This window comes from Anolis carolinensis, chromosome 2 (assembly GCF_035594765.1).
Source record: "Anolis carolinensis isolate JA03-04 chromosome 2, rAnoCar3.1.pri, whole genome shotgun sequence".
Taxonomy (NCBI): domain Eukaryota; kingdom Metazoa; phylum Chordata; class Lepidosauria; order Squamata; family Dactyloidae; genus Anolis; species Anolis carolinensis.
In genome coordinates, this window is record NC_085842.1 from 300,853,117 (window position 1) to 300,865,566 (window position 12,450).

The window sequence follows — 12,450 nt, forward strand, 5'->3', positions numbered from 1 at the left end:
CTTAAAAAATGCCTGTTTTAAAAAGTGTACTGGTATCCTTGCAGTGGGAGGAGTAATCGCCTGCCCATAAGATGAGAATTAAGTGAATGGTTGAGTTAGAAACTGGAGGAGGCAATGAAGAGTAATGGGAGTGAGTCTTTGTCTTCTTTAAAGACAGAACCCCATGAAACTCCACCTTTCCCCCCGCTTTCCCTCATTTTCTCCAGTACTTTGTGATGGAGCAATGAATTCAAAGCCCAGGAAAATTGGTTCCAACTAAACGTTAGGAAGAACATCTTGACAGAAGAGCTTATTGGTAGTGGGATATGCTACTTGGAAATGTGGTGAAGTCTCCTTCACTGGAGGCTTTTAAGCAGAGGCTAGGTGGCTATCTGTTGGTGATGCTTTGATTTTGTGTTTCGGCATGACAGGGCTGGTCTGTATGGCCGTTGTGGTCTCTTCCAACTCTATAATCTATTATGCTATTTTCCTTAAATATCACAAGAAATGTTCTGTGCTGCTCAGAGGCGACAACACTTAAAAGCACAAGTATTTTGTACTTTTTAGCTTAAACACTGTGTAGAATGCAGTTCTTGCCATATTTCTTTGGCAACTTGTTATGTGGCTGATTGACATATTTAGTACCAATAGAAGACTTCTCACTTCATTCTCTTATGAGAACGATTTAGAGCATATTAGCTTCAGTGGAGATTGCATGCTAAAAGGGATATCATCAGTTTACTTCAAAATCTTGAGGCTTAGGAAAATTAAAAAGAAAACCATTTATAAGTCTACAGATTAAAGCCAGCCCTCTGAATTTGGTTAGAACTTGAGTCAAATATGGCCTAACTCGAGAACCATTTAATTGAATGCTTGTGGCTAAAATTATGGCTGGCATCCTGATTATGCATGCACTTGCACTTCTGGCCATGGCATAATGTTTATATTCAGTTCATAGTTGCATAAGTGGAGTTCCATAAATGTAACTGTTGCACCGGCAGTTGTGCACTCTTGGATGGTGTGTCATGAGTGCTTTCAACATACTGTTTAATTCAGTTGAGTTATGGAAACAGTAAGCACATCTGAAGATATGCTATCAGCTACATAATGTCAGCAGAAGGATAGTGTATTGAAAAACCACTACTTAACTATGTGGATTTAAATTTATACTATGAAATTTAAGATTTTGTTTTTACAGCTGATAATATATACAGCTCTGATCGAACTGACATTTCTTCCAATGGAGATCCAGGTAGAACATGCATGAGTTGTCAGGCCCAGGGTCATGAAAGATATTTCCATTGATACATTGCTTGGCCTCAGTTAAAGTCATGGAATTGGCACAATTCTACACCACAGCCACAATTTTTGTATAAAAAAAGTTGAGTATCCCTTATCCAGAATGTTTAGGACCAGAAGTGCATTGGATTTTGGACCTCCTCCAGATTTTGTATATCTGTATTTGCATATAAGTACATAATGATATCTTTTGGAGATGAGGACTCAAGTCTAAACATGAAATTCATTAATGCCTCATATACACCTTATATACATAACCTGAAGGTAATATTTTGCAACAGTTTACATAATTTTGTGCATGAAATAAAGTTTTTGTATATCAAACCACCCAAAAGCAAAGGTGTCATTCTCTCAGCCATCTATGTTGACAATTCTGGATTTTGAAGTATTTTGGATTTCAGAATTCCAGATGAAGGATACTCAACATGTATATGCAAAACTGAGTTGTGAAAAAACAGTGATGTTTGTTAAGGATGACTTTGAAAATGATTTGGGAATTTTGATTGATTTATTTGGTACATAATTCAACTTATAACTGATCTTCAATTAACAATATTAATAAAATTAAAGAATTCAGATAGTGACAGAAGTTCTATATTATCTCTCTCTACTATGCATGACAGCAGTTTTGTCATTATAGTTTTGTTTTGCTTTGCAACTGAGCATCTTTAGCAGGAGAGAGAAAAATACCATATTTATTGATTTTCACATTTGGAAAACATTCTCTCCTTTTAAAAAAAATATCTCTATTTGTGATAGCACCTGACTAACAAACAAGATGTTTCACTCCTCAGCATTTATACAGAACAGGCACTGAACAGATTGTAATTAAACTAAACATAAAAGAAGCAGGTGGGAAGTCAAAGAACAATAATGGATTATTATGCAGTAACCAAAGCAACAATTTTCTTCTCATTTCTGAGCACATTTGTTATGAATGAAAATAATTCAAAGTATTCTTTGCATGAAACTTGCAAATTCGAACTAAATGAAAAACTGACAATCTATATATGAAGAGGCTGTCTAAATGCAACATCAAGGCACTAAGAAGTGGAACTGTAAAAGAAAGCTGACTAATTTATGCTTTTATGGCATCCATGAATTCATGTAATTTTGTACTCAACAATTGAAATCAGACGTAGAAAGCATGTGGTGACTCATTTGGAACAACAACAGCAGCAGCAGCAGCAGCAACAACAACAACAACAGAAGAACAATGATGGATCAGATTTAACGTCTCTTAAATCCAATGGGCAACCAATTGCCTATGGGAAGCCATTGTTATTATTGGTCAACTTTGACTCTATGAATGAAAGACCTCCAAATCACCTGTCTCGCCAACCCAGAAACATGGTTTCTCTAATTGAATCTATCCATTCATAATGCAATTTTCCCCTTTCCCTGCCTTCTACCTTACCAAGCATTGTCTTTTCATGTGAGTCATGCTATATGTTTCTACTATTCTGTAGAGCAGATCTGCACAACTTGGCAGCCGTAAAGGGCCAATATTTTTTTTAAAAAATCTGCGGGCCACTCCTCCTCCCTCCTAAAAGAAGTAATGCTTGAAATGTCTGAAAACTGGTTAGCCCATTTCCTGTTTTCTATTTTCCACTTTTAATGTTCAGCTTTCTGAACACTACTGGAAACTTACCATGTTTTGTAATATTCTCTTTGTTTACAAATGTGCACAGAGATGCAGAGGTTGATATTCTCCATCCCAACAGCAACATCTGCATTCCAATCCCCTTCCTGTCTCCAACCAAAGCTGACTTTTTCTGCATGTAGGAATCAACAATATCTGTCCAATGTCCCTTCCCTCATCTCTAGATGGCAAATACATCCATCCAGCGCATGAATCAATTGGGATTCATTTATCAACCAACATATGAATTCATTGGGAAGACATGGATGTTTTAACTATGTTTAACTACATTTACTGTTTTATCCTTAATTTATTGTGTTTTGTTTTTGATTTACAGCCTTTTGTTTGATATTATGTATATTGTTTCTGTGTTGTGATGCTCCCCGAATCCCTTTGGAGAGAGGGGGCGGGATATAAATAAAGTTTATTATTATTTATTATTATTTTAGATTTTTGGAGACACTTTTGAAAGCTATACATCAGCAATTGATGGCAAGAATTATATTTGCCCAAAGTCTGATTTTGAGTCAAAGAAAGCCTTTTTTTTCATGTCAGGAGCGACTTGAGAAACCGGAGCCCCCGATGGCATGATGAGTTAAACTCTTGTGCCAGCAGACTGCTGACTTGAAGGTTGGATTGCTGACTTGAAGGTTGCCAGTTTAAATCCAACCCGGAGAGACCACAGATGAGCTCCTTCTGTCAGCTCCAGCTCCATGCGGGGACATGAGAGAAGCCTTCCACAAGGATGGTACAACATCAAACATCCGGGTGTCCCCTGGGCAACCTCCTTGCAGACGGGCAATTCTTTCACACCAGAAGCGACTTGCAAAAAAAGAGATGATTACATTTTTGAAAACTTAACACATGGAAGCAAGCGCCACAAGCACTTTCACCAAATAAATGTTCTTTTGCAGGGCAATGTATCCATTCCTATTTAGAGTGCTGTTTTTAATGCTCTCCCCCTTTGCCTGTTTGGCTTCATATATTTCCTTTCCGGTTTGGCAGCGATTCCTCAGCAATGCTTTTGAAAATGTCTTCTTGACACATTTCAGCACGTACAACCCACATCTGCTGCTAATTAAAGATGGCTAGTCCATCTTTCCTTAAGTTCTGGACTCAGCTGATAAAAGAAAGACTGCAACATGGGGAGGTATTTCTGCTCAACCTTTTTTAAATAATAAAAGGTAAGCAGATGGTAACTACTCAATTCCTGGCTGCGGTATAAACACATCTGTGCAAATTCTCCATTTTTTTGCCAGAGGAACAAAAATACATTCAGTTTGTGTTCTTTGAACTGAGGTTTAGCCAAGGCACTTGTCCAGCCTTTTCTATCCACACAATTTATTAACCTGTCAAGCCTTTGTTCCCAGTTGCACCATCACCAAATAAAATAAAATCAAAGTATCAAAAACAACCAAAAGGAATAGCCTGAAGCATAGAAATGTGTAGCAGAATGTGGGATATTGTTACACACTCCATTTATTTCAGCTTTGTGGAATTCATACTTTTGGTACTTTTCTGACAACGAGCTTTGCTTTCAGACACATAAACTGAGCAATTAAAAAAACCAGTCTGCCAACAAAAATTTAAAGGTGTTTTGGGAAAACTAGAATGCCCACATTTAAAAGGAAAGAAGTTAGCTTCACATCTACTAAAGTATTACATTAAAATAAATATTTGTAAGAAAAGAGATATCAAGACCCAGGGAAATTCAGTTGAGTTAACCCTGTTAGGAAATGAAGTCAATTAATCCCAACAGCTCTGAAAAAATAACATAGAACCTTGTTGGTTCATATATTATTGAATAGAAATAGACCAAGAATACAGTGATAAGTGTGATAGGTCAAACAGTATATATGTTGCTGTAAAATGTTTGAACTTAATTATTTTTTAAAAAATAAATTCCACAGACTTCCCCAATTGTCTTGAACTTTCTGGGACATTCCCAATTAATCCTTTGTCATTCAATTTCTTTTAGTTGCTTTTTAAACATCTCTGTTTATCTCGTGTCCTGTTAAGCCATGGAACTTGCTAGCAAAAGATGTTGTGACAGCTGCCTCCTTGGACACTTTTAAAAGCAATTGGGCAAACCCAGTAGGACAACATTGCCAATAATACCATTCTAAGAAGTGATATATTTCCTGCCACATCTGGAGTACAGACAGCCGAGGAACATGAGGGAGGACGACAGCCCAGCAACAACAAAACAATTCTTGGTGTCTTGGTTTTTAGGCCTGTTCCTGGGGCATATTGGGGTGATAATTCAGAAAATTACAGTTGATAGATCAGCTCTAATTTCTTAGATACTGTTATCATGATTTTCTATGGGTGAGCAAATGAAGGGTAGTATAGAGTGTATGTTCTGTATCTCAAAACTAGAGCTGATATGGGAGAACTTGTGCTATTTTTTTTTTGAATCAGCAGGTCAAATATACCCAGAAACAGGGCTAACATTTGAGGCACCAAATGTGTGTTGTTGGCTAGTGAATCATTGCCTATTTGCATATGTCCCATTGGCACCCAATTGGCCACCACGTGAAGAGAATTCTGGACTAGAATTAAAAACTTTCCTATTTAGACAGTGAAGGAAATTAATCTGGAGTGAAAAGAAACGTCATAATGTTATGGACTGGAGCAAAGTGCAATATAACTTGACATGATGCCATATGAATATGAATGTATATTATAGTTGTTTCAAATTGCTTATTTTATGATGCTTTTGTATTTATTATTGATAGACTTGGACTGTTGTTTATATGATTTTAATATGTTATAAGCCGCTTTGGGTCCTGTGAAGGATAAAAGAGGAATATAAATAAAAATGTATTATTTGTTGTTATATTAGATAAGCTCTTTGGTCTATTGCATTGTGGTTTTTCTTTATATCCTAAAGTCCTCCCATGCCATTTTCCAAATGAAGACTGCCATACCCTTGAGTTATTATTTGCCTCATGGAGGGAAACATTCTGGTATAACGCATTCTGCATATATGCCTTCCTCAAGAAGAACAAAAGTATACTGCAAGATGGTATCTTCAAGGAATGACATAAGAACTTGATCATTACAGTAGCAATATGATAGCAATATAAGGTTAATAACAATAACATTTAAATTTGTTCAGAACTTTAGTCCTTTCAGCAACAGCAGCAATGAAAATAGCCCAAAGGAATGCACAAATAACTCCAAAGGATTTCTTTTTAAATTGTAGGGGATGATAACAAGCACTTTGAAGTATGGTAAGTACTAGGATGACCACTTTGAAGCATTGGAATGGAATGAATACAGTGGCAGTTAGGATGGGTGAATCTGTCACATTTAATTTCACTGATGACAACCTTTTATTTTTTGACTGCTCCTCCCATTCCAGAAGAATCTATACATTTGTTTGCATTTTTGAAATGTGCACATTTAAAACAGACAGTTGGCCCACCGCATGTGCAGTTTTAACTTTTGCAGATTTGATTATTTTTGGAGAATTTACTCCAGTGTGACTCCATGGCCAACTATCATGTTGACTATAGAAGAACCTAGGGCTCCTTGGAGTGGTGTTCTCTTGGGTTTTTAAAAAAGTAGTTTTTAAAATTTGGTTTTCCCTCCTCTTTCACAGGGGTCCCTAACTCCTGCCTTTTTATAGCTACAACCAGTGACTAAATAATGTTTGTATTCATTTTAGACTTGTATAGACTCTTTATTTATTTTTCAAAGGGGTGAATGTTGTTCCGTGCATTTCCCTCCCTACTTTTTGCAAAAATGCATCATAATTTCAAAGAATTCCAGCTGCAAGTGGCATTCCTTTTTTATTTTTAACTTTAGGAGGACTGAACAGAACGTATCTCTTAATTTTAAAAAAAGCAAAACAAAATTTCTCACTTAACTTTATAGTGACAGTAAACACCCTTCCGGCTGAAGTGACTCCTCTTAGGACATAAATGCATATTCTTTAAATATTAGCAAAACATTTTTGCTTGTATGAAGTATTTACTCTTCCCATCCGCCCAACTGAGTGACATGTTTGCAGAGCCCTTTAAATTAAAGTAGCACCATTTAAAACTGCCTTCTTCGATTGTCTAAAAACTTGATAAATGTGTTTTGAATGCTGGCAAGCTATAATCTTTGTCTATATTAGGCATCATGAGGCTGTTCCTCCAGCTAGATTTTCAGCTGCCCTGGATTTCTCTGGCAAAAGGCAGAGTTTCAAAAGAACATATGTGTAAAGCATTATCTGCCAGGAACATGTTTTGGCATAAATTCATGGCAAAGAGGTCTTTGGTTGAAGTATTTCTCTAAAAAGTAGGTGACCCCTCCCCTTTGCTCTGGCATTTGGTCCAAATCCCCCCTCCCTCCCTGCCACATCTAGACTATGGGTTACTGTCCGCTTCTCAAATATCTAGCTGCTGACATTGCAGCCTTAATTGCAAGGCCCCTTATAGGTCTGAAGAGCGTTATCTCTGCTTTACTGTGATTAATAAACCTTCAAGGAAAATCACTGACCACAGAGTGCTATTGCTAAATTCAAACATGAAATTTTCTGTATTCAACCAAGTTGCATGAACTTCCTTTCTACCTGGGAATCAAACCTTCATCTGCAATAAAGTTCACATAAAGAAAAATTTCCTTTGCCTTCACCAACAACAGGGCTTGGGGTCAAGTGTATAAATCTTCTGAAAAACATATCCTGCTTTTTAAATGTCTTTTTCTAAGTTTCATAAAACACTGTGTTGGACGTGGTCCTTTTCTACACTACTGAAAAGCCTTCTTTTGCTGTGGTCTTTTGGGCCCTTTCAAGACTCGGGGTGGAGAGATGAAAGCGAGCCACCAGAAACTGCATATTCATGATTCTAGAGGATTCAGAAAGTATTGAATGTGAGACCTCAGATGTGTTTTTCTGGTGTTCCCACTACACAATTCTTGTAGAATGAGAAAATGCAAGTAAACACAGGTAGAAGGTTTCAATTTTAAATATAATTGTATTTTTGAAAATTGTATGTCAGGCATCAGTTTCAGTGCCCCTCCCCCCCCCCCCCAAATAAAGTACAAAAAAACCCCCTGGTTTACTCATGAATTTTAACTGGTTAACCAAATCCCTATGCTAAGTCCATGAGAAGCAAAAATTAGAGTTCCTCTAATTTTTGTTGGATAGGACTAACAAAGCCTAGGTAAAGGTAAATGTTTCCCCTGACGTTAAGTCCAGTCGTGTCCGACTCTGGGGGTTGGTGCTCATCTCAATTTCTAAGTTGAAGAGCCGGCGTTGTCCATAGACACCTCCAAGGTCATGTGGCCAGCCTATCACCTCTAATATGTCAAAGCAGATCAGGTTATATTCCTCAACTTACGTAGAAGCTTGGTCCAGCTTATACTTACCTGAATAGTTAAACTGAGTAACTATTTCTAGTCTGACTGTGATAATAGTGTCAAAATTATTACTAAGTAGCACTCATGCCCAAAAATCCATTTAATATATAATTCTCAAATAGAGGATGTGTCAGATATTAAACTGATAAAAACAGATACTACACTTGATCTTAGCCAAAAGGCCGAGAAAAAACTAAGTAGCACTTATGAAAATGAAACAGTTACGGTTAGGTAACTGTTATGGCTGCTAGTGCTCTTCAAACCTGATCTTCAGTTAGGCAACTGTATTGTATCTGGTTCCATTGTAGATTTGAGGAGACACTAGATGAGGCAGCCATATGCTATTTGTTTGCCACTAGCCATGCTGGACAGGGGGTCTGGAGGGTACAGTCCAACAAGTAACTTTCCAAACTCTGATCTGTATTAGCAATTACTGCTATGGGGGCTTTCACCCTAAAATAGTAGACCATGAACTACTACGGATATCTTCTAATGGGTTCTCCTAACTATAGGTGGCAAGATTTGTAGTCCAACACATATAGGGTGTGGAAGGGCTGGAAGAAGGCACCAGGTTGGCAGAAGGCACCTTTTGCTGATCCCTTCTTTGGGTCTTGAATCATGCCTGATTTTAAGCATGGCTTATTTTGGGACCACACGAATTGACAGTCTGCTTCTCCGGAAACCAGAACTCGACTGCTTGGAGCCTGAAACTTGCTGCTGAATCCTGATACAGACTCATCATGTAATCCTAGCTAAACAGAAAGTTTAATGTATGTTTTTTTTTCTTGAGATGAACTAGAACTATGCTGAAATTTTCCTTTGAAACGCCATCTTCCTTGTGGTTGAGAGATGAGCAGCTTTGCAAAAGAACATATGAATCATGCCTTCAATCTCCTCTTTCATTTAGCTCTGTTTAATGCATGTTCACTTAAATGCCTATATCAATGTCCCCAGTCATGGACTTTTGGAGAGATCAAGGGTTCCCTTTTCTATTTCTACAGCCTCTGAAGGTCATATAGTATCCTTACCAGGTGCACTACTGGATATGAGTCAGAAAGCAATTTATTTGAAATGAATCTCTTTGTGATGCAATCATTTTCATATATCTCTTTGGGTTATGATTTCTTATATGGGTGTATACACACACATACTCTTGAGCCAGAATTTATGCCAGAATTTTTTACTGGCAATGTCAAAGTGGACAACTGTGTCCTTTGAGAATTATTCACATAGCCTCTGTGAATCCATATCATAAAGGATTAACCTCACCATTGTGACTTGTTTTTGTTAACTGCTGTCAAATCAACTTTGACTAATAAGATTTTATGAATGAATTGCTCAGGTCCTGCAAATCCAGGGCAAAGGCTGCCCAGACTGAATCTATCTATCTGCAATGCAGTCTTACTCTTTTCCTACTGCATTCTACCTTGTCAAGCATCATGTCCTTTTGAAACGAGTCATGCCTTTTTGTGATATGTCCAAAGTACACCAGTCTCAATGTAGGACCTCATTATATGCAGACTTTTCCCCTGTTTCTAAACACTTCCAAACTGGAGTCCCACAGAGGCCATCAAACACTGCAAGGCTATTTTGGGGGGCTGCCCGTAGGACTCCAGGATGTTTTTGGAGATAGTTAGCTCTTAACTCCAGACATCTATATGCACTATGAAGTGCGAAAATATGTGTACTTTAAGGTGTGATGGCAATAGTCAGATTTCTCTGTCAAGTATTATTTTGTAATGTTTACTTGTGGGCATTCAAGTGGGTGGTCTTGCATTTTCCTCAATTCTACTCTTGGCACCATTACTCCACAAGGATAGACCGTTGGTGGCCAGTAGTACAAATAAAACCATTTCCATTATTAAAAGTTATTACCGCTGTAAGCCAAAGAAATGTCTCTGAACTGTATGATCCTGAGAAAAAAAGCCACACTAATTACCTGATTAATGACTGACACAAAGTATAAATAGGATTTGCATGTGGGCATATCTGTTTAGCCATTACCCCTTTCCCTCCTAAACAGTACACAAAGAAAGTAAGTAAGTAGTAAGTAAAAGTTTATTTGTATACCGCCCTCTCTCCCAAAAGGGACTCAGGGCGGTTTCCAATATAAAATCAGCATAAAACATTGTACAATAAAACACTGAAAACACTATAAAACGCTATAAGAATTAGAAACGAAAACAAAACATAACAATTGACTAAAACAATCACATAAGCAGAAGGAATATAATCACTCAAATAACATGAATCCGCAAAGAAAGAGGGAAAAAAAAGACCACTGGGATGGAGGAGAGGATGGCCTGGAGGGACCACTAGAACTAAAATGCAATGTGATATTCTAAGATGCTTTGGGGCAGAGGAATAAAGTGCAGTGTTTCAAGTCAAAGAGGTGGCCTGTGCGACTACTATAGCTATGGGCTCGGTTATCCAAAGGCGCAGCGGAAGAGCCAGGTTTTAAGCAGCTTTTTGAAGGAAGCCAGGGTGGGTGCTTGCCGGATCTCCTCCGGAAGGGAATTCCAGATCCGGGGAGCAACAATAGAAAAGGCCTGCTCCCTCGTCCCCGCCAACCGAGCCTGGGATGGTGGCGGGAGCGAAAGAAGTGCCCTACCGGATGAACGAAGAGGACGAGTGGGTTCATAGCGGGAGATGCGGTCACAAAGATAGGCGGGTCCCAAACCGTTTAGGGTTTTATAGGTAAGAACCTGCACCTTGAATTGGGACCGGAAAATAATCGGTAGCCAGTGGAGCTCCTTGAACAGGGGAGTAGATCTCTCCCTGTAGTTTGCTCCAGTTAACAACCTGGCAGCCGCACGTTGGACTAACGGAAGTTTCCGGGCCGTCTTCAGGGGCAACCCCACGTAGAGTGCATTGCAATAATCCAGTCTAGAGGTGACTAAGGCGTGGACCACCGTGGCCAAGTCAGACTTCACGAGGTATGGTCGCAGCTGGCGCACAAGCTTTAATTGTGCAAAGGCCCTCCCGGCCACCGCCGACACCTGAGCCTCAAGTGTCAGTGATGAGTCCAGGAGGACCCCCAAGCTGCGGACCTGCGCCTTCAGGGGGAGTGCGACCCCATCGAGCACAGGTTGCCACCCAATACCCCGATCAGACTTGCGACTGACCTCGAGGACCTCTGTCTTGTCAGGATTGAGCTTCAGCTTGTTCGCCCTCATCCAGGCCATTACAGCGACCAGGCACTGGTTCAGAGGAGCTTCCTTGGAATTAGGTGGAAATGAGTAGTAGAGTTGAGTGTCATCTGCGTAGAGATGGCACCCAACTCCAAAACTCCGGATGACCTCGCCCAGCGGTTTCATGTAGATGTTAAAGAGCATGGGGGATAAAATGGAACCTTGCGGGACCCCACAGGTCAAAGGCCAGGGGTCCGAGCAGGTATCACCCAGCTTCACCAACTGGGAACGGCCCTCCAGGAAGGACTGGAGCCACTGGAGCGCAGTACCCCCAAGGCCCATCCCAGAGAGCCGTCCCAGAAGGATACCATGGTTGATGGTATCGAAAGCCGCTGAGATGTCCAGGAGAACCAGAAGGGACACACTCCCCCTGTCTAGCTCTCTGCGGAGGTCATCCACCAAGGCGACCAAAGCCGTCTCAGTACTGTGACCAGGCCTGAAGCCGGACTGTGAATGGTCCAGAAAATCAGTGTCGTCTAAGAATCCCTGGAGCTGAGAAGCAATCACCCTCTCCAGTACCTTGCCCAAGAAAGGGAGATTGGAAATTGGTCTATAGTTGTTAAGAGTAGACGGATCCAGGGATGCCTTTTTTAGAAAAGGCCTAATTACTGCCTGTTTTAGGCTAGATGGAAAAATCCCTTGTTCCAGAGATGAGTTGATAATTTTCTCAAGCCAAATTAACAAATCTCCCCTGGTCAGTTTGATTAACCAGGAGGGGCAAGGATCTAGGGAACAAGTGGTCGCTCTCGTAGCTCCAAGGAACTTGTCCACGTCATCAGGGCGAACAAGCCGAAACGAATCCATCAAGATCGGACAGACAGATGCCTCAGGCACCTCACCTGGCATTGCACTAACCCCAGTGTCTAACTCAGAGCGTATCCGAGCGAAATCGCTGCACTGGGTTGCTGGGTTGTCAGGGGTCTCCTCCCCCTGGGGAGGATGGAGGAGCTCCCCAACAACCCGAAACAACTCCGTTGGTCTATTGAT

General features: G+C 39.9%; 1 protein-coding gene and 1 pseudogene across 1 annotated transcript in view; both read right to left on the reverse strand.

Moving 5' to 3' along the window:
• Nucleotides 1-12,450, reverse strand: part of ghr (growth hormone receptor) — a 171,129-nt gene that overhangs the window by 58,822 nt on the left and 99,857 nt on the right. The window lies entirely within an intron of this gene.
• Nucleotides 8,343-8,466, reverse strand: LOC134297206 (U2 spliceosomal RNA; annotated as a pseudogene).